General features: G+C 42.5%; 1 protein-coding gene across 1 annotated transcript in view; it reads left to right on the top strand.

Annotated features, from left to right (window-relative positions):
• The first annotated feature begins 9,594 nt into the window (after positions 1 to 9,594).
• The window catches only part of LOC123499382 (diuretic hormone class 2-like), an 83,303-nt gene continuing 70,397 nt past the window's right edge, over positions 9,595 to 22,500 (top strand). The window contains exon 1 of the mRNA XM_045247300.1: positions 9,595 to 9,760. The gene's annotated coding sequence lies outside the window, so the exon portion shown is untranslated. The remainder of the gene's footprint in view (positions 9,761 to 22,500) is intronic.

The following is a 22,500-nucleotide window of genomic DNA, read 5'->3' as shown; positions in this document are numbered from 1 at the left end:
TGGCGAGACGTGGGAGGGGCGTAACAAAGCGTGGGAGGGGCGTGGGAAGGGCGTGGAAGAGGTGGTCAGTCTAGAAGGAGGAATAAAAAGAAGAGAAGAAGATGAGAAGATGGAATGAAATGAATCAGCAAGGGAGAAGTTTCTATGCATGAGGTAAAGAAATGTATATGTATCCTCTCTCTCTCTCTCTCTCTCTCTCTCTCTCTCTCTCTCTCTCTCTCTCTCTCTCTCTCTCTCTCTCTCTCTCTCTCTCTCTCTCTCTCTCTCTCTCTCTCTCTCTCTCTCTGTGTGTGTGTGTGTGTGTGTGTGTGTGTGTGTGTGTGTGTGTGTGTGTGTGTGTGTGTGTGTGTGTGTGTGTGTGTGTGTGTGTGTGTGTGTGTGTGTGTGTGTGTGTGTGTGTTAAAATTCCATAGCGTCATATGTCTTGCTTTTAGAGTCCAATAATTTTCGTCCTACTCTGCCTAAGTACGTCAGTCATTACCGTAAACTACACACACACACACACACACACACACACACACACACACACACACACACACACACACACACACACACACACACACACACACACACACACACACACACACACACACACACACACACACACACACACGAATTGAAATATAGACAAAAAGAAAAGAAAAGCGGGAATAAAATGAAGAAAAGAAAGAAGAAAAGGAAAAAAAATAAACTAAACGTATAAAAAAGAGGAATACTAACTGAAAAAAAAACCATAATATAATAGAATAAAATAAATAAACAGGTAAATCTTTTCTCTACAATAATCTTTGATATCACAAGCTTATTTTTATATCAGAAATAATTGCCGACGCTTTTTTGTGGCTTGGGATCGAAAGAAGATTAAAATATTACGCCAATATGGTCTAGTTTTGCATCATAAGTACCTCTAGAATTCACCCTTACTGCTACTTTACATTGGGGGTCGTGAGGAAAGCACTGTTTTGGCCCCGGTTGTTTATTCTCATCGATTCCAGTAAATAGAGTAGGAACTTGATGTATTTTTTGCAGGAATGTGACCTTTAGTGATTCTGATGGTGTGTTGATGTGCTTTTAGTGAAGGAGTGTTACTATTCTGGTGCATTGTGGGTAAAAGGTTCTGTTTCTTACGTTCAATTGTATTCTATCACGTTACAGCTGTGGTGAAGGTTAATAATGCTACTGGTATAGTCTTGGTGAAGGAGAGTTACTATTCTGGTGCGTTGTGGGTAAAAATCTCTATTTATTACGTTCGATTGTATTCTGTCACGTTGCAGCTGTAGTGGAGGTTAAGGTTTTCAAAGGTGTTCTCATAATTTTTGGTGATGGAGGCTTGGTGTGGTCATGGTGAAAAAGGGTTGCTATTCTGGTGTATTGTGGGTGAAACGTTCTACTTCTTATGTTTAATTGTATTCTATGACGTTGCAGCTGCAGTGAAGGTTAGTAATGTTTTCAAGGTGTTCTCGTGATTTTGGTGATGAAATTTTGGTGTAGTCATGGTGAAGGAGAGTTACTATTCTGGTGCATTGTGGTTGAATCGTTTTGCTTCTTACTTACTCTCACGTTGCAGCTGTAGTGAAGGTCAATAATGTTTTCAAAGGTGTTCTTTTAATTCTGTTGATGGAGCCAAGACCCGTACTCAGAAATGCTTTGCTCTCTCACGACGAGTGTTTCCAAAGGCTCTAGTTGAAGGTACTCGTGTTTTTTAAGGGTATTTTTTATGGTTCTGGTGGTGGGTTAGCAATATTTCTTCAAGGATATTCTCTCACGACCACTATTTCCAAAGGCTGTAGTTGGTGGTGGTGGTGGTGGTAGTGGTGGTGTTTGATGGAAGTGATGATAGTAGTGGTGGTGGTGGTAGTAGTGGTAGTGGTGGTGGTGGTGGTGGTGGTGGTGGTGGTGGTGGTGGTGGTGGTGGTGGTGGTGGTGGTGGTGGTGGTGGTGGTGGTGGTGGCATCATCATCAGTCACGTTTCTTCGACGAGATCTCAGAGGAACCTCATCACACTATGTTGACACCCACAACACCAACGGCTGTCCCTTTTCCCCTCATCTTCCTGTCACCCTTACACCCTATCACCCTTCCCTCCCCGTCACCCTTACACCGTCACCCTCACCTCGTTAACCTCACAGCGTCACCCTCAGCTCCCCCCATCACCCTCCCTGTCATCCTCATATCCTTACCACCAGTCACCCTTATACCCTGTCATCCTCATCCCGTCACCTCATACCCTCACACCATCATCCTCACCCCGTCACCCCTCCCGTCACCCTCACACCGTCACCCTCACACCGTCACCCTCATCCGGTCACCCTCACCCACTGTCACCCTAAAGCTAAAATTTCTCAGCCTTTTCCTTTATTTTCCTATGACAGATTTTTCCTCGTTATTCTCTATTTTTAATCACCGTTTTCCTATTTTCTTTACCTTCTTCCATACAACACAACCACACGCTAAGCTAAAACGTCTCTCTTTTTTCCCACTCTCCTTCCATTACGGCAAGTTATTTCCCTGTCATTCCTTATTTCCCATCCCCATATGTCTCCTTTATTTCCCTCTACACAACACTGAGGGGAAATATGAAACGGGTCTAAACTGTTGTAAAAATCTCTTTCCTCTCCTTTTCCTTACATTTCATCACGTTATTTCCCTGCCATTCACTATTTCCTATTTCCATTTTTTCACTTTTATTTCCGTTTGCAAAGAAAGAAAGAAACTGAAATCAAAACACCGCATTATTTCTTCCTTTTACCTCTCTCTCTCTCTCTCTCTCTCTCTCTCTCTCTCTCTCTCTCTCTCTCTCTCTCTCTCTCTCTCTCTCTCTCTCTCTCTCTCTCTCTCTCTCTCTCTCTCTCTCTCTCTCTCTCTCTCTCTCTCTCTCTCTCTCTCTCTCTCTCTCTCTCTCTCTCTCTCTCTCTCTCTCTCTCTCTCTCTCTCTCTCGTGATAGATTGACCCAGGTTTGTCTTTTTTAATGGACGAGGAGGTACATGAGAGCTCCCTTCCCTCCACTCCCTTCCTTCCTTCCCTTCCCTCTCTTCCCTCCCTCCCTCCCTTCCCTCCGTCAGCCTCTTCAGAAGATTGTTTAAAGAGTAAGGGATGTACGTAAACTTTTGACCTGGTGAAGCATACACTGTTAGGGAAGAGAAGTTTTGGTGCAGTGTGTCGTGATTTTTGCCTCCTTTCCCAGCCAGAAGGTTTAGGAGACTGCCTGTGACGTGTGGACCAGCCTGCGTGTAAAGGTGAGGCCATGGTGAAGTGTATTCGTGGTGGTGTGGGTCCGTGTTTGCGTGTGACAGCATGTGATTGCGTCAGGATGTGTTCTGTGGTGTTTAATCCCTTGAGTACCATGACGCGTTTCCATATTCATTCTGCTTACTATTTGGTGATTGTATACAGCTTCAGAAACTCATGTGGGGGTTACTAATAGTGAAGACTGTGGCCATCAATCTTCTGACCTCCATAGATCCTTCCTAATGTCAATAAAATGGTCTAATCGTACATAAATCTCAAGGTAAAAATGTGTCCTAGTATTAAAGGGGTTAAAAGGTGGTTCGTGTGTTTGTGTGTGTAGTGGTGAGGCTGTTAAGCTTCTTATTGTCGCCTCAGTGGTTAATATCAGTCTCCTTATTCTTTCAGTGTTTAGTGGGGCCTTTCATTAACACTTCCAGCTTTATTGAGAAACTTTTTATTGCAATACTTGGGAAATGAAGGTTTTAAAAGGTGAAATATTGGTTGGTTTACACTCTTTGCTTCAGTGTGTTATCTCCGTCTCATGAGCCGTACCAGTGCTTAACGTAGCTTTCATTCACACTTTCATTATTGTAGGAAAATTTCTTGTCACTGTGTTTAAGAAAAGATGGTTTAGATATACTGTGTGCTTTATTCTCTTTGCTTTAGTGGTTCATTTTAACCCTTTTTAATGTTGATCTCATCTCTCATTAACACTGCAGAGGAAAGTTTTTGCCACATTCTGAAGAGAAAGAGGGTTTTAGGAGGAAGAATATGACGTGCTTTATCCTTGTGGCTTCTTTTCTTCATCTGCCTCTTTAACCTTTTTACAACCCGACGCGTCACTTCGTCATTTTTCAGCATGGCGAGGAAAAGAGGGTTGCAATCATCATCATCATTTTCTTTTAACGTCCGCATTATCCCAATTAGTGTGGGGTTGGACGGGCGATGACTGCTTTCCACAACTGGCGATCTTGTGCTATATGTTTTTATATTCCCAATAAATTTATATCCTCCGTCACACACTCAGTCATTTTCGTTGGCCTTCCTACCAACCATCGGCCTCCAACTCTCACCTCCAGGTCAGGTCAGGTGTAGTACGGGAAGCTTTGCCTTTATATCGGCGCTTCCTTCATGTTGTTTCTATCTTCTTACTCTGCTCCGTCCAACGAATTCTTTCGCTGACTTTCTTTCTTTTCTTCACATTTCGTACACTATTTCCTTCTCTTGTATCTCTTAATGTTCAAAAAGCAATTATCAATATTTTCTTCTATGTATGGCCTCTGTAGAATTATTGTCTTTTCCTTATTCCCAGAAATCCTGGACACCATAATAAAAATGTTTGAAATCCTCAAGGCTGCTGTCACAAAAGATGCAGTTAGTGTCTCCTCCATCTCGCTCAACACCCCTCCCTCCGCCGTGTAAGATGAAAAATTTTCGTCAGTCACCATTGAGCTAAAGTAAGTGATTAGGTGGTCTGCGAGGCGGAAGATGGCGTGTTAGGAGCAGTAAAACGATAAAAGAATGTCGTAATTTTTATAAACAAACTGACTGAGTATTTTTTTATTCCATTTCCTTTTTGTCTGGGTAGGAAATCAAAGGAAAATAAAATAACAAATTGTCACTTTCGTAAATAAACCGCCAGGATATTATTTTCCTTTTAGGGTTTGCATGCGTGGGTGAAAATCAAGGTAATACGTACAATTTTTTAATTTTCTTATTGGATTAAGTGTTGGTAGGAAAAAAATAACAAACACAGGGAGTTCTAGACTGTTTACGAGGCAGACTATCTTCTTTTCTTCTTCATTTTCTTATTGGGTAAAAGTGTAGGTAGAAAAAATAAAAAAAGAAAAGGAATTCTAGATTATTTACAGGGCTAACTTCTTTTTTCGTTCTTCATTTTCTTAGTTGATAAAAATGTAGGTAGCAAAAATATAAGAAAAAAAAAATTTACATTATTGACGAGAATGATTATGTGTAGGTGTCAATATTTTACATGATAAAAAATTAGACTTGTTTCATAATCGAACATTCTCACTTCATTCACCTTAACCCCATCAATACTAGGACACATTCTTACCTTGATATTTGTGCACGATTAAATCATTTTATTGACATTAGGAAGGTTCTATGGAGGTCAGAAGATTAATGGCCACAGTCTTCATCATTTTAATCCCCCATATGAGTTTCTGAAGCTGTATAAAATCACCAATATGGTAATGCGTCATGGTACTGAAGGGATTGACACTGGACAAACTAGAGACGGGTAAAACGTAGTAAAAATCATCATTATTTTCAACCGAGAATAAACTGATACGCATTCCTGACCTCACAATAGAAAGTCTGTTTGCACTATCCACCTCACCATTGCCTCCCTGTCACCATCACCACTGTTTACCGCTGATTTGTTCCCCGTGATGATAGTGATGGTGATGGTGATGATGGTGCTTTACTCTTTAGGGCTTTAGGGTGTTGAGTCATGGATAGAAGTCGGAGAAATGATGGTGATGGTGGTGATGATAATGGTGATGGTGATGATGATAGTAATGCATTTCTCAGTCAAGGTTGTGTGTCATGAAGAGAAACAGGAGGAGGAGGAGGAGGTGGAGGTGGAGGTGGAGGTGGAGGTGGAGGTGGAGGTGGAGGTGGAGGTGGAGGAGGAGGAGGAGGAGAAGAAGAAGAAGAAGAAGAAGAAGAAGAAGAAGAAGAAGAAGAAGAAGAAGAAGAAGAAGAAGAAGAAGAAGAAGAAGAAGAAGAAGAAGAAGAAGAAGAAGAAGAAGAAGAAGAAGAAGAAGAAGAAAGAAGAAAAAGAAGAGCAAAAACAAGAACAAGAACAAGAGGGGTAGGAGTAAAAGGAGGAGGAGGAGGAGGAGGAGGAGGAGGAGGAGGAGGAGGAGGAGGAGGAGGAGGAGGAGGAATGCAAGTAGTACAGGGATCGCGTGTTTATATGTCCCTGTGACGTGGACAAGACATAACTTTACAACACACACACACACACACACACACACACACACACACACACACACACACACACACACACACACACACACACACACACACACACACACACACACACACACACACACACACACACACATCTCCTTGTATTCAAACTAACCAATCACAATCAACCAACCAAGAATTCAAGCAACATAAACAGGTATAAAAATGGTAAGGTCTATTCACAATGGGATGCGTCACTGCTCTACTTATGTCCTGTGTCACGACCCTTGGTGTGGGAGGCGAGTCGTTAGTGTATACCCTCTCCCTCGTGACCCTACCTGGTGCGCACCGCTCTCACACCTGCTGGCCACACTCACGCCGAAAAGTCTCTCCACGTGCGGTATTGAGTGACTTGATTATTTAGCTTGAATATGAGCAAACTTATCGACAAATGTTTTTCTTTCTTGTTTTTGTTTGCCAGTCATCAATGGATCGAAAATTTGTTACTTTATCTAATTGATATATGAGGAAGCGAACTCAGGAATAGCGAAGTCAGAAATTTAGTACTGAGTTTTGTCGTTTTTCTATCCCTGACATTAGTAGATAAAAAATGTTACTTTGTTTAATTAGGATATGAGGAAGCATACCCAAGAACAGTGAAGTCAGAAATTTAGTACTCTGTGACGATTACTTAGCTGGAATGTAAGCAAACATATCGACAGTTGTATTTTTTCGCCTTTTTTTCCCAGATAGATAAAAAAATGGTACTTTATTCAATTAGGATATGAGGACGCAAACTCAGGAATAACGAAGTTAGGAGTTTAGTACTGAGTGACGATTGCTTAGCTGGAACGTGAGCAAACTTATCGACAACTTTTTTTTTCTCGTTTTTCTTTGCCAAACATTAGTAGATAAAAAATGTGTTACTTTATCTAATTATAATATGAGGAAACGAACTCAGGAATAGAGTTTTTTTCTTGACTAAACTCACTGTCAATAAACGATGCCAAGAAATAATACGATCGGCTTTTTTTATACTCATATGTTTACGAAAAAAAAACTTAATCATTTCATTTTACTTTTCCACAGATTCTTTTATGTAAGAGAGGAAAGCTGGACAAAGACAACAAATATATAAGAAAAGGCCCACTTAGTTACCAGTCCCCTTGCAGGTCTAATATAGTTAGCCAAAAGAAAAGGATAAATGTCTTGAAACCTCCCTCGTAAATGAAGTGAAGTCGTCAATTTGAATAGTTTGTCCTTACCACGAGTCTTCTAAACTAATCTGACCTAACTTAACATATTCAAGAGTCTATTGAATGAACCTAATCTAACCTAACCAAACCTTACCAGATCAGACAACTCACAGTCAAAGAACAGAGACGTAAGATTGAAGGAAGAAGCTGAAAACAACACAAGTAAGGTCAGCAGGTCATCTTTCTGACACTTAACGTACCTGATGCCCTTTAGTTATAGTTTGGTCCGCGTGCTGTACCCACCCCATCTCATACCATCCCATCCCATCCCATCTCATCCCATCACAGTCAATCCCATTCCATTCCATTCCATCCCATCCCAGCCCATCCTAACCCATCCCAACCCATCTTATCCCATTCCATCCCAGCCCATTCCATTCCATCCTATCCCATCTCATCCCAGCCCATCCCAACCGCGCCAATACAGTGAGTCTAAGCTTCATTGTGGTGAATGTTGTGGTGGGGAATTATGTCGTGGGAAGGTATGGAGTGTGTGTGTGTGTGTGTGTGTGTGTGTGTGTGTGTGTGTGTGTGTGTGTGTGTGTGTGTGTGTGTGTGTGTGTGTGTTCTGCATACGTACGTTAGTTTTTTTTGTGTGTTACTAACTTTTTGTAGCTTCCGTGTGTGTGTGTGTGTGTGTATGTGTGTGTGTGTGTGTGTGTGTGTGTGTGTGTGTGTGTGTGTGTGTGTGTGTGTGTGTGTGTGTGTGTGTGTGTGTGTGTGTGTGTGTGTGTGTGTGTGTGTGTGTGTGTGTGTGTGTGTGTGTTAGTTGTTGGCAATTGTTATATTATACTGCTCGTATGTATGTATCTAATCTGAACCTATCGTAACCTAACCTAACCTGAATTAATGCTATGTATGTATGTATGTATTCATGTATGTACCAGTGTATGTATGCAGTATGTATAAAGTATCAATGGATTGTATAGCAAATGATTTTTCAAAGGTAGGATGACTTTATAGGGCTTGTGTGTGTGTGTGTGTGTGTGTGTGTGTGTGTGTGTGTGTGTGTGTGTGTGTGTGTGTGTGTGTGTGTGTGTGTGTGTGTGTGTGTGTGTGTGTGTGTGTGTGTTTGTGTGAGTGTGTCTGTGTGTTTGTGTGTGTGTGTGTGTGTCTGTGTGTGTGTGCTCGTCCATTCCTGTAGCGGTTCAGGAAGCCTCGGATTATGTAAAAATCATCGCCACTTTCTATTATTGGCAGCGACACGCCAGGGAGCTTTCCCCTTCCCGCCCTGCCCTGCCTGCTCTGCCCGCCCCTGCCCGCCCTCTCCACCCTCCCGCAGTGGCACGAAACATTAACCTGGGACTGGAGGTGTTACATGTGAAAGGCCGATGGGCGGGGGACCACTGGGGTACTGGGAATCAGGGGCCGGGAACCGGGAACCAGATGGGAACGATTGGGTGAGAGAGAGAGAGAGAGAGAGAGAGAGAGAGAGAGAGAGAGAGAGAGAGAGAGAGAGAGAGAGAAAGCACTTACTGGGACAACTGTGTCAGCCTGGCAGTGTCATGGGTGTACCTTGCATGGGGCGTGAGGTGCTGGGTTGGGGGCGGGAAGGGGCGGGGATGGGTGGGCAACCATGGCGGGGCATCATCGCGTCGCCAGCCGCCACAAAACCATTAATTCCTGGCGAGTGGCCTGCTTCCTTTTTTTTTGTTCTTACCTCGGTGGCTCTGACTGGGGAGCAGTTTGACGTCACTATGACGTCACTGGCCCCTCCTCCTTTCCCTTCCTTCCTTCCCCTCCCTCCACCTCGCTTCCTGTCCCCTCTCCTTCCCGTCCCGTGCCGCTTCCTTCCTCCCCCCATCCCTCCACACGTTCCTCTTTGCTGCGCCATGCTGTAAACTCGCGGGGAAATTTTCATTTTACATATTCTGTCTTCGTAATATCAGGGACATGGATGAACCAGGGGAGGGAGGGAGGGGTGGAGCGGGACGGGGTGGGACTGGTGGCACCCAGCAGCGGGCGCCGCGGCGCCGCGTCCTATGGTCCTCTTGACCCTTTGGCGGATGTGTCAGTTATTCATTCCGAAAAAAAAAAAAAAAAGACTGGTGTGAGCTCACGCGGCGTGTACGGCGGGTCTGTGTGGGCGGGCCGGGCTGCAGCAGGGGAGGAGTCCAGGCCTGGGGGGGGCGGGGCGCGAGGCTCCCCGTGCTATATAAGGCTGGGCCAAACGCGTGCTGCGACTCCTCCCCACACGGGCGTCGCTCAGGTGAAGACACTTGCAGCAGTCCTCGGCCGCCGCTCCTGTGACCACCACCAGCGCCACACCCGCTCCGCGCCCTGCCACGCACCGCCTGGCCGCTCCTCGCCATTCTCCTCACAACGACCACCAACAGTAAGTGGACTTTGCCTCGGCGTGGGGCGGCGCCGCGAGGATGTCCCCTCCCCGGACAGCCCTCCGCCGCCCTGCCCTGCCCTGCCCCGCGTGAGTCCCGCCAGGTGCAGCGCGTGGCCTCGTGGGGCAGGTGACTCCACTAGACTTCCGTAGCGCCCAGGTGTTCGCTTGCCGTGCCTCACCTGTCCGGTCGTCAGGTGTGGGTAGTGTGTCATGCTTCCACCCTGCACTCTCTTGTCCAGCATCAGCCTTCAACACTCTCAAGAGGCGGTGTGTGTGTGTGTGTGTGTGTGTGTGTGTGTGTGTGTGTGTGTGTGTGTGTGCCCAAGTGTCTGCGCCTCGCCACGCCACTGATGACAGGCGGCGGCGAGGCGGCAGTACTGCGGCCTTGTGTACTGAGTGGATTGGAGAGACCGCTTGTTGTCTGAGCCAGCGTGTGCGTGTCTGAAACATGTTGGGAGGGTTCAGAGAGAGAGAGAGAGAGAGAGAGAATGTATTTACCTCGGTTGATATCGCTCGCCACAGTCACAAACACGAGTTATGAAGTGGATAAGAACTTCCACCACGCGTCTGTCAAGATGTTTATGTCCAGTAATGGATGTTGTTTTGTTCCGTGCCTCGCTTGCTCTTAACAGCGGAGGAGAAACTTTTTGACGAGCATATGAGTTGCAGTTTGTTCTTATTACACTTCCCTGCCATCTTGAATTGCCTCGTATGTCTTATTACGTCTCCATGTCTTCCTTGTTGTTTGAGAAGTGCAGTTGGGTTCGATGCCCGTGAGTGTTATTGTTAGTGTTGTTGTTTTATTACGTTAGGCTCCTCTGCTATTGATGCTTCGCTCATATTGTATTCTTTCGTTATCTTTCTCGTATTTTCTCTCGTTCGTTGCTCTTTTCTCTTCTTCTTCAGCTATTCTACTGTTTTCTCTGTGGCTTTAGGATTTTATAGTCATTCATTTACTCTCTCTCTCTCTCTCTCTCTCTCTCTCTCTCTCTCTCTCTCTCCTTGCACTCGAGATCCAAATGGGCCGCGTTGCCTGTGTGTTTCGCTCGTTCAATTTTTATTCACTCATGGCGCATTACTCTTATGTAACAAAGACGCCATCAGCTGCCATAAAGACTCACTAACGAAAGATTAATGCTCCCCCTAAACTCATTATCATTCGTCTCCCTTTCCTCCGTTTTCTGTTTCTCGTGATGTAAGACTCACCTTTGTTATTGTTGTTTTTGTTGGTGTTGGTGGTGGTGGTGGTGGTGGTGGTGGTGGTAGTGGTGATGGTGTTTTGTTCATTTTTGTTCTCATTTTCTATTGTTTTGTTTTGTTTTTAGTTCTTCTTATTGTTGTTTTTTTATTTCTATTTTTTCTTCTGTATATATTTGTGGTATTTTTTTTATATTTTCTATTGTTTTATTTCGTTTTTAGGTCTTTTTATTGTTGCTTTCTTTATTTTTCTTTTTTTCTCTATATATTTTTTTGTCTTTATTTTTCCTGAGATGTAACAGCGAGCTAGTTATTTTTTCCTCTGTGGTTAAAGTTTTCTTCATCTTTTCCTGACTTTTTTAATATCTTGTTTCTTTTTTTTTCCCATTTTTTTGTTCTTGTAGTTCTTTTAGCTTTTAGTCTTCATTTACCTTTGCTTTAGTCATCTACATACCTACACTATACCCTTTATAATTTGTAATGCTTTTTTTTCTCGTACATTTTTCACCCACCTTAAAAAATTCTGCTTTTTAAATCCTTCACTTCTCTACTTCCCATTTTCTACAAGGCTGCGATATCAAGTTTTCTAATTTGTAATCTTTTTTTTTTTTCTCTCCACACGTTTTTCACCCAAGAATTTAGCTTTTTTAAATCCCTCAGTTCTCTACTTTCTATTTTTTTTACAGCGCTCCAGTATCAAGTTTTAAAAAGCTCAACTAATCTAATCAACCAATACCTTCAATTTCTCCTTTTTTTTCCAGGGATCTGATATCATATTCCGCCGTAACCTAGAGAGCTTCCTTATCTCCTCCACCACCTCCTCGTTTCCTTGTCTCATTCCTCCTCTGTTTCTTGATTTCCTGGAAACTTTTACCTGCATTTTTCTCACGTAATCTAATGAAGGTGGGAAGCCGTGTTAGTGAAGAGAGGAACAGCTGTAGTCTTCTTTATTACTTCTTTTCTCTTGTTTTTGTCGTTTTTCATCATCTGTGCTTTCTTTTCCTTCTTTTTTTTCTATTTATTCCTTTGTTAGTGATGGTGTTGTTTTACTTTTTTTTTTTTTCGTTTTCTTTTGTCTTCTTCTCTATGTCTTTTTTTCTTTCATTCTATTTCTTCTGTTTTTCATCATTTTGTTCACCCCTTATTTTTTCCTTTCTTCTTTTCTCGTTTGTTTCTGTAATTCTCTCATCTTATCTTGTTATTCTTTCATTTATTCCTTTCCTCTCTTCTTTTCTCTTCTTTGCTTTTCCTTTACTATCTTCTCTGTTTTCTTTCTTTCATTTATTTATTTCTCTTTCTCTCTTTCGTTCTCCTTTCTCCACTAATTCCTTTTTTATTCCTTTCATCAGTTTTATCTTCTCGTTCTTCTTACAACTGGAGAAGTGTGAGTGTGTTATTTGCTCCATTCTCTTTCTTTTCTTCCTTTATTTATTTCATCTTTATCTCTCTCCCTTGTCTCTTCTTGCTTCCTCTCTATATAAATTAGTACCAAGGTTTCTATTCCCTCTTTCTTTGTCTTTTGTCTCTTTTTCCTTTTTTTTACTTCTTTCTCTTCTTTAGTTTTTTTCCCTGATGAGTTCTTTTTTTACTTTCCTTCTATTCTTTCTTGCTATCATTAAATAATTATCGTAGGTTTTCTCTTTTCCTTTCTCTTCTCTGTATCCATTCTTTTTCTTCCAATGTTCTCTTTTCCTTTTCATCAACTGACCTTTCCTCACCTCATCTCTTCCTCCTCCTTCATTTATTTCCTTCCTCTCTCCTACCTGCACACATTTACACTGACATATACCTGGAAGTTTGCTTGGAAAGTCCTTCACTGCACGCTTGCATTCCTTCTTTTCATTCCTTCACTCCATTTTCATTCCTGTATTTAATGTCTTCCTTCCTGCACCCCTTTATTCTTTCATGTTTACTTTATCTCATCATTTCTTTGCTTCTTTCATTCACTGCATACTTTCATTCCATCTCTTCCTTCCTTCACTTCTTTATTTTCATTCCTGCATTCTATCTCTTTATTCTTGCAACCCTTTGTTCTTTCATTATTCATTATATATCTTAATTTCCTTACATCTTTCACCCCATAACCCCAGCACTAAGTAACACCTTTATCCCTTCACCCATTTTCTCCTATTCTCCTTTTCTCCTTTTCCCGGCCGCAAAAGCTGCAGTAAACCCCTCGTAAGCTCGTCTCCCGGCTGGCGGCGACCACTGTTAGCTTGGAAAATATTACCACGCAGGTTGAGCGGCCGCGTCGAGTCAAGTGAAGTGAATGGGGTTAAAGTTAAGCCTCGAATCTAACGTGGAGTCAAGCATTTTTAATCCATTTACTACTGCTGGCCATTTCCAAAGTTCAGTGCACACATACACATTCACTCACTCACTCTCTCGCTCACTCACATAAGTTTTAGTGTGGCTATGTAAAGTGACTAGATGTGTTGTAGTGGATGAGTGAACATATACGATTTTTAACTCCTCCGGTATTGAAATGTTATGGTAAAGTGGATCTGGTTTTGTGATGTACTGAGTGAAGTTGAACTGGTTTCGTTTGTGGTGAATTATTATGGGTTTTCAAGGGTGTTTTCATGTTGCCACTGACAGTTCATCAATATTTCAGCTCCATCAAAAGAAACACATCCATGAAAACCCGACCAGTTATCCGTAGCCTTTAAAAAGATGGTCTCTTTGGAAGCCAGGAAGACTTCACTGTACAAGTACTGGAATTATATGGAGTAATTGTCCTTTTAAACAAATAAGATTCACTATCGTTAAAAATGAATTATAGTTGAATAAATAGAATGAATAAATTAATTAAAGTCAACCAATAATCTTTTAGCTTTGAAAGCAATCCTCATAATAAATGACAAGAATTTCTCACCGTCAAAACGCGACGTCATATTTGTGGCTTTTGAGAAACATCCTTCATTAGAGCGTTTCAAAATACGGGTACTAGAATTTTGCGGAGTAAGGTTCCTCTTCACTCCTCGCGGCGGGCTGTGTGCCTTGCCTCACCACGGGCGCCGCGAGGTCTCGGGTCTGCAGAGTCTCGTCAATTACTCGCCTCAACACTGGCGGCGAGGGCGTCTGGCGGGTGGCAGGTGAACGTCAGGCCGACACTTGGAGGCACGCCGATAGCAGGCATAGCTTGTGTTTCTCTAAGGACATAAACAGCGACCTTACAAAACCATTACCAAAAAATACTGAGATCTCAAAGGGTTCAGATAGTACAGTGGAAAATTCTGTAACTGGTAAACCGGTGTACATTCAAAATTGTGGAGGTTTAGAATAGTGTTCAAGCCTGATAGGTTAGTGAAAGAGTAGCAATGTTCTCCTCAAGCTCAGACATTTATACCTTTTTCTGGAAAACTATAAACATCCCTACCTGCTTCTGTATTTCCAACTTCTTATGTCTTAACTTCATTTAAGAGGGAGGTTTTAAAGACATTTATCTCTTTTTTATTTTGGCTAACTCTCTCGGACCTTCAAGGGGGAACTGGCAACTATACAGGCCTTTTTTTTCGTTTTATGTTGCCCTTGGCCAGCTTTTCTCTCTTACATAAAAATAAGACTGATGGAGCTTCATAATTGTCATCCATAAACTTAGCAATATTGAATGGTGATACTGGCAACCATATCGAATTGAGCGCACCTCTTCTCTCCCGATCAGCGAAGTTAAACAAAACTGAAAACATAAACACTTGAATACCCTGACTAAAAAGACGAGCAGTTATTAAAGGTATGGTGTGTTCTGGGGATAAAACTAAGAATCGTAACCTCATCATTCATTAGAAAAGGTATGCTTAGGTGTTCTGGGGTAAATAAGAATCCTAACTTCAGCAATTATTAGGAAAGGTATACAGTCTTATAAGGGAAAAGATGAAAATCCTAACCTCACCATTTATTAGGAAAGGTATGGTGTGTTCTGAGGATGAAACTAAGAATCATAACCATGTTGTGTTCTGGGAGGAAAATAAGAATCCTAACCTCATCATTTATTAGAAAGGTATGTTATGGAGGGGAAAAATAAGAATAATAACCTCACCACTTATTTGAAAAGACATACAGGGTTTACAATAAGGATCCTAACTTCACCAGCAGTTATAAGCAAAAGTATCTCGCCTTCTGAGGGAAAAAAGAACGAGAGTCCTAACCTCACCATTTATTAGGAAAGATTTACCATGTTCTGGGGAAACAAAATAAGGCTCTATGTTACGCTATGCTATGTTGTGTTCTGTTTTTCCAGGGATTCCTCATCTAGAACGCAATGAGAGGAGGATATTAAATTACTCAGCTTCCATTCTCCATCTCTCAGTGCTCGAGGTCACCAGGCAATGGACGGTGACCGATGAATTATGCAATGACCTGGTTTCCCTTTCCTGTTTTTAGATCACGGCTTTTTGTGGTCAATATTAAGGGTAATTCAGTGGAAAGAGAGAGAGAGAGAGAGAGAGAGAGAGAGAGAGAGAGAGAGAGAGAGAGAGAGAGAGAGAGAGAGAGAGAGAGAGAGAGAGAGAGAGAGAGAGAGAGAGAGAGAGAGAGAGAGTTTAGAAAGAAATTCACGTGAAACATGTACAAAAAAACGAGAGAAAAGAAAGTAAAACACATAAAAAAAAAAAAATGGAAGGAAACACAAACAAAGAGAAAGAGAAAGAAAGAAAGAAGAGACGACTTAAATAAAGGAAATGGTTGACATCTGCTCAAGCTCATAAAAAATTCTGCAAGTTTTTCGCACGAGATAGGACAGCAAGAGCAGGTCCATCCACCCCAGTCCTTCCCAGTCCCTCCCAGCCCCTTCCAGCTCCTCCCAGCGTCTATTAGACCTTCCCAACCCTTCCCAGACCTTACCAACCACTTCCAGCCCTTCCCAGCCCCTTCTAGTTCCTCTCTCAGCCCTTCTCAGTCTTTTCCAGGCACTTCCAGCCCCTCCCAGTTCTTTTAGCCCCTCCTAGCCCTTTCCAGCCCTTCCCAGTTCCTCCCAGCGCTTCCCAGCCTTTTCCAGCCCCTCCCAGCTCCTCTTAGCCCTTTCCATCCCCACCCAGCCCTTCTTAGCTTTTCTATCCTTTCTAGCCCCTCTCAGCCCCTCCGGCCTCTTTTAGCCCCTCACAGCTTCTACCAGCTTCTCTCCCAGCCCCTCTCGATTCCTCCCATCCTCTCTCACCCCTCAACCCCGAAAAGCAACTCGCAAAAGCCTCTGTGAGTTAAATTTATAAAGACATTTGTGTTCCTCCAAGACGGCCATTGTCCCAAACTAGCTATCATGCGTCTGTGGGTTGTAGCAGTAATAATATCATTATCGCATTGTTTACTGGTGGTGGTGGTGGTGGTGGTGGTAGTGGTGGTGGTCTTCGTCTCTCTCCTCCTCGTCCTTGTTTTCTCGTCCTCGTCCTCCTTTTCCTTGTTCTTCTTCTTGTCGTGTTCCTCTCCCTTCGTCTCTTACCTTTCTCAGTTCCTCCTTTCTTGTTCCTCTACTTTTCTCCTTGTGTTGTTCTTTCTGTATGTTCTTTAATTTCTTTTGTTTTTGTCTTCGTGTTCTCTCCTCCTCCTCCTCCTCCTCCTCCTCCTCCTCCTCCTCCTCCCAACCAAACAGCCTCGAAAGAACCAAGAGGTCTGCTGCTGTTTGGCTTTCCTTTGTATTCCTTTGTATTGCTCCTCCTCCTCTACAGCTGAAAAGAGAACACGATCACGAGGGAGGCAGCACGGGTCACCTGAAGGGGAAGCACAAGCACGGGAGTTATAAGCGTGACTAAAGAGGAAGGCGTGAGGCGGGACGTGGCGTGCCCTATGGTAGGCACGTGGAGGCTGACACACACACACACACACACACACACACACACACACACACACACACACACACACACGACATGGAGTGACTGTAGGTATGTTAATGAATGGATCTATTTAGTTTTTTTTTATCATATTCTGAATGAGTGAATGAATAATGACTGTCGGCGCAATCCAGTGGGCTTTTTTTCCTTTTTGTTACCCTTGTCCAGTCTCCCTTCTTGAATAAAAAAGAAACGTGGCCATGTAGATTAGAGTAAATTAAACCCGTCAACTCGATCACTAAATTATAAGAGATGTGTTCTACCCACCCTTAAAAAAGAAAGTAAAAACAGAAAGAATGAGTGCAGAGATCAGATATACATAGATGAAGTAAAATGAGTGAATTGGTTAAGGGAATAGAGACTTAATGATAACTGACAATGATATCTTACTTCCTTCACTCACCATGGAATTACACAGATCACTTCCTTCTCTCTCTCTCTCTCTCTCTCTCTCTCTCTCTCTCTCTCTCTCTCTCTCTCTCTCTCTCTCTCTCTCTCTCTCTCTCTCTCTCTCTCTCTCTCTCTCTCTCTCTCTCTCTCTCTCTCTCTCTCTCTCTCTCTCTCTCTCTCTCTCTCTCTCTCTCTCTCTCTCTCTCTCTCTCTCTCTCTCTCTCTCTCTCTCTCTCTCTCTCTCTCTCTCTCTCTCTCTCTCTCTCTCTCTCTCTCTCTTCCTTCCTTTCCACATTCTCTTTCTCCACACAGTCTCTTCTTCTTCTTCTCTTTCTCTCCTTTCCTCAGTACTCCTTCCATCCCTCTCTCTCCTTCCTTCCTCAGATCACTCCTTTCTCTCTCCTTCTTTACTAGTTCCTTTCATCTCACACTCCCTTTCCTCCTCCCCCTGCACAGTATAATATAAGTGTTAGGTTGTTTCGAAACTTCGCGCGACGACTAACTTGAATTAAATCTACAAAACGAAGCTTCGTAACATAATGACTTGAAGCATTAGATTTCCCAGAGGCTTAGAGAGAGAGAGAGAGAGAGAGAGAGAGAGAGAGAGTAGGTTTGTTTTCTCATTCAGCTTAGTGTTAAATATTCTCTCTCTCTCTCTCTCTCTCTCTCTCTCTCTCTCTCTCTCTCTCTCTCTCTCTCTCTCTCTCTCTCTCTCTCTCTCTCTCTCTCTCTCTCTCTCTCTCTCTCTCTCTCTCTCTCTCTCTCTCTCTCTCTCTCTCTCTCTCTCTCTCTCTCTCTCTCTCTCTCTCTCTCTCTCTCTCTCTCTCTCTCTCTCTCTCTCTCTCTCTCTCTCTCTCTCTCTCTCTCTCTCTCTCTCTCTCTCTCTCTCTCTCTCTCTCTCTCTCTCGTTTCCTTCACCCTTGCTCTTTCTTTTTTTTCTTCCTCCCACTATTCCTTCTCACGTCTCCTCTAAACTTTTCCTCCTCTACCTCCTCCTCTTCCTTCTTTCCCTCTCTCTTCACCTCTCCGTCTTTCCTTCCTCTCCTGTTTACTCTATATTCCTCTTTTGTTTTTTATTTTGTACCCTTTCTTCTGTTTCCTTCCTTTACATTTCTTTCATTAATTTAATCTTTGTATTTTTCGTGAATCATTCAATCACCTGTTTTAGTTTCTATCTCCTTCTTTCTTCCTTTGTTTTCTTTACCTGGATTTTTCTTTCCTTCATTCCTGCTTTTTTTTCCCTGTTTCTCTTCCTGTTGTTTTCTTATTCTGTTTCTTTCTTTCTAATCTTCCTTCATCTTGTATTCCTGTATTGATTTCTATTATTTTTTTCAACAGATTTTTTTCTCTTTCTTTTCATTTACTGTTCGTGATTCTTACTCTTCTCTTTACCTAACTTCTCTTCTCCCCTTTCTAGTTTACTCATTCTTATTCATCTTATTTCTATCTCTCTTTCTTTATCCGGCATTTCACACTCCTTTTCCATCCCTATCCCTTATTTATATCTCCCTTTTTCTCGTTTTCTTCTTTCTCTTTCATCCTGACTCCTACCTACTTCTATTTTATCATCTCACTTTAGCTCTTCTCCTTCACCTTGACTCTCGCGGCGCCAGGGTCACCACTTACACGATCCAACGGTGATATAAGATTCCTCCGCCTGTTCCCTGCTAGACTTGCATCGACGCTGCTGAAGGAAATTGTTACGCCAAGTTTGAGCAAGTAGGAGTTTCGTCACTGGTCTCTCCTGAACCAATTAGATTTGCTCACTTCAAGGCTGAGGTGAAGTGATTGGCTGGACTGAAAGGCGGTGATGTGATGTGGTTAGTATGTGTTAGGGTGCGGTGGTGCGGAGAGGGAGGGTGCTGGTTAGTGTGGGACTGTGTGTGTGTGTGTGTGTGTATTGGTGGTGGGTGGTGGTCAGGAAGCTACATGAACCACGATGTTCTGTGTGTGTGTGTGTGTGTGTGTGTGTGTGTGTGTGTGTGTGTGTGTGTGTGTGTGTGTGTTCTCGAGTAATTAATGTGCAAAATATATAAATAAGAAACTTTTTAATGTTTTGGTGGTGTTGCTCGAAGTCTTCAATCCTTCAAACTTAACTTAATGTAATCTAACTTAACTCTATCTCACATCACATCACCTTATCGAACTTAACCTAATCTAACTTAGCCTAACCTGACGTAACCTAACCTACCTTTAACTCACATCACCTCACTTAACCTAACCTAACCTAACCTAGCCTAACCTAATCTAATCGTACCACACTTCAAATAACCTCAACCTAACTTAACCTAACCTAAACGAATGATCTCTTTAAATTGTGAGCAAAAAATTATAGATATGCAGCCTTTGATTATGTACAAGATTCACAAGGCTAAGTTTACCAGAGAGAGAGAGAGAGAGAGAGAGAGAGAAATCATATCCCTCTCCGCCCTCTCATATCTCGCATCTATCCTTGGCCTTGTTTTACGCGTCAATCTCACTCACGCCATCTGTCGACCCTCATTTCCATCCTTTGCACACTGACAGGCAAGGCAGTGGGCGAATCACGGGGAGAGCTGCTGGGAATACTGACTTCATTGTAGCCTTTCGTTAAACCCTTCTGTGCTGTGACTCGTTTTCATATTCATTGTGCTTACTATTTGGTGATTTGATACAGCTTCAGAAACTTATGTAGGGGGATTAGAATAGTAAAGACTGTGGCCGTTAATCCTCTGTCCACTATAGACAGTTCATAATGTAAATAGAATCATTGAATTGTACCCAAAACTCACGGTAAAGAAGCGTTCCAGTAGTGAAGGAGTTAAGATTAAATGGGACACTGACGATAGAAGAAAAGGAGAATGGATGGCATTTTCACTCTCACTCTTAATTTTGGACGCAAGAATGGGAAAGTGTCTGGAAAAGTAACCGCATTTTGATATTACGTTGCATTATTGTTTTGAAATGTAATGTGTCTGGGTGTTTGAACGAGAGAGTGACAATAAAAAGATGAAATTGAAATTGATAATATCTTAGCACACTACAGCTCTCTTTTTTTAGAGGGTAATAAGGAAGGAAATGAAAAGCTAACGGAATTTTGGCTAGTATTTGAAGTGTCAAATTTGAGTGTTTGTGTGTCTGGCTGTGTAGTTAGGAAAGAATAACTGGATTGTAAAGGGGTGTGCCCAAGGGAATATTTCACCTCCTGATCTGTTTACATGGCGAAAAGCAGGATAAAGATGCTACAATAAAATGAGAAACCTTAAGCGTCCGTGTTTGTGCGTTTGTCTACGGTTAATTAAAGAAGACCGGGCAAGGAAATGACGCAGTGGTGTACCCAAAGAAATATTTTAGCTCCTCTTCTCTTTACGTACCGAAAATTAGAATATAACACGGAATATTAAAAGATAAGTGACCGTGCTTGTACTAGTATGTCTTTGTTTGGGTAGTGAAGTGACGTAGTTTTATACCCGAGGAAATATTTTACCTCCATTTCTATATACGCATTGAAGGTTAGAATAGAATACGGAATATTAAAAGATAAGTGACGGTGTTTCTACGAGTATGTCTCTTTGGGTAGTGTAGTGAAAGTGGTTTACCCAAGGATATGTCTTAGCTCCACTTCTATTTACGTGGCAGAAAGTCAGACAGAAAGGGTTGAATATTAACTGTGAAATAAGGCAATCTGAGGTTATGAAAAATATTCGAGAGTTTTCGAGAGATTAAAGGAATTGTAATGTCTGGGAGACAAAAATTTCATGTAGTTTAGAATGCAAGGGAGGAGAATAAACAGAACAGTATTATGGGGTAGACATTTGAGAGAGAGAGAGAGAGAGAGAGAGAGAGAGAGAGAGAGAGAGAGAGATGAATTCTGATCAATTTTAGAAAATTTAGTGAGAAAGTGGAATATTGTTTTCATACATCCTCCTCCTCCTCCTCCTCCTCCTCCTCCTCCTCCTCCTCCTCCTCCTCCTCCTCCTCCTCCTCCTCCTCCTCCTCCTCCTCCTCCTCCTCCTCCTCTTCGTCCTCCTCCTCCTCCTCTTCCTCCTCCTCCTCCTCCTCTTCGTCCTCCTCCTCCTCCTCCTCCTCCTCCTCCTCCTCCTCCTCCTCCTCCTCCTCTTCCTCCTCCTCCTCCTCCTCCTTCTCCTCCTCCTCCTGCTAATGGGACGGCTGGCCATCTTCGCGGCGCCAGGAGGAGCATTCACTAAGGGAGCGGAGGAAAAATCTGTGTGTCTCTTGAGATTGTAAAAATTTGGTTTTGTCTTTGTTGGCGAGTCGAGAGAGGAGCGCCATGACAGTCTGGAGGAGGAGGAAGAAGAAGAGGAGGAGGAGGAGGAGGAGGAGGAGGAGGAGGAGGAAGAAGAAGATGAGGAGAAGAAGGAAAGGGAAAACAGCGAGATACTTCTATAAAGATATTCAGAAAAGGAAAAATGAATAACTTGCAAGGAGAAGTAAAGAGGAGGAGGAGGAGAAGAAGGAGGAGGAGGAGAAGGGCGAGGAGGAGGAGGAGGAGGAGGAGGATATACATGTACGGTAAACAAAATGATGCTACATTACACACAGAAACGTACACAGAAACACGTACATGAACTTAGATACTTACATGTAGGTTTTTTCCAGAGAGAGAGAGAGAGAGAGAGAGAGACAGACAGACAGAGAGAGAGAGAGTTCATCCACATCACTAGCTTCCAATATCTATTTATTCTTTCTTGTCCAGTTTCGTCCTTCCTTCTTCCTTTTCATATAATATCTTCTTCTTTTTCCTCTTCCTTATCTTCTCTTAACCTTTCCTCGTTCTATTCTAGTCTTTCCTTCCGTTATTTCATTTCCTCTTGTTTTCCTTTTTTTTGTGTCTCAATTTTCCGTCATTCTCTCTTTTGTCTCCTTCTCTTTAATCATTATCTCCTTAAATTGTTTTTCTCTCTCTCTTTTCAGGTTCTTAATCTTCTTTTCCTCCTTGTGTTCTATTTTTTTTTTTTCGGTCTGTCTCTCTTTTTTTTCGTTCTCGCTTTTATGTCTGCATCTCTTTACCCTTTTAATCTTCTTTTCCTCTTCGCTGAGTTTCTTTTCTCCTTATATTCTCATCTCTCTTGCTGTTTTCTCGATTGGTAGCTACTTTGTCCAACTGGCTTTTATCTCCTCTTTGATATACCGTGTTTTTGTGCTCCTTATAACTCTTCTTCTCTCTTTTCTTTCTCTTATCCCTTTCCTTTCTTCCTCTTCTGTCATGTAGTAACTCCTTGACATTGCTTTTCATGTCTTTTTTTGCTCACTTTTCTTTTTCTTTATTTTTTTCCTTTTCCTCATCTTCTACTGCTTTACACTCTCTCCAACATCTACTACTCTAAC

Source organism: Portunus trituberculatus, chromosome 49 (genome assembly GCF_017591435.1).
Source record: "Portunus trituberculatus isolate SZX2019 chromosome 49, ASM1759143v1, whole genome shotgun sequence".
NCBI classification, from domain to species: domain Eukaryota; kingdom Metazoa; phylum Arthropoda; class Malacostraca; order Decapoda; family Portunidae; genus Portunus; species Portunus trituberculatus.
Note: the sequence above shows the minus strand (reverse complement) of the source record. Positions and strands in the feature narration are given on the sequence as shown.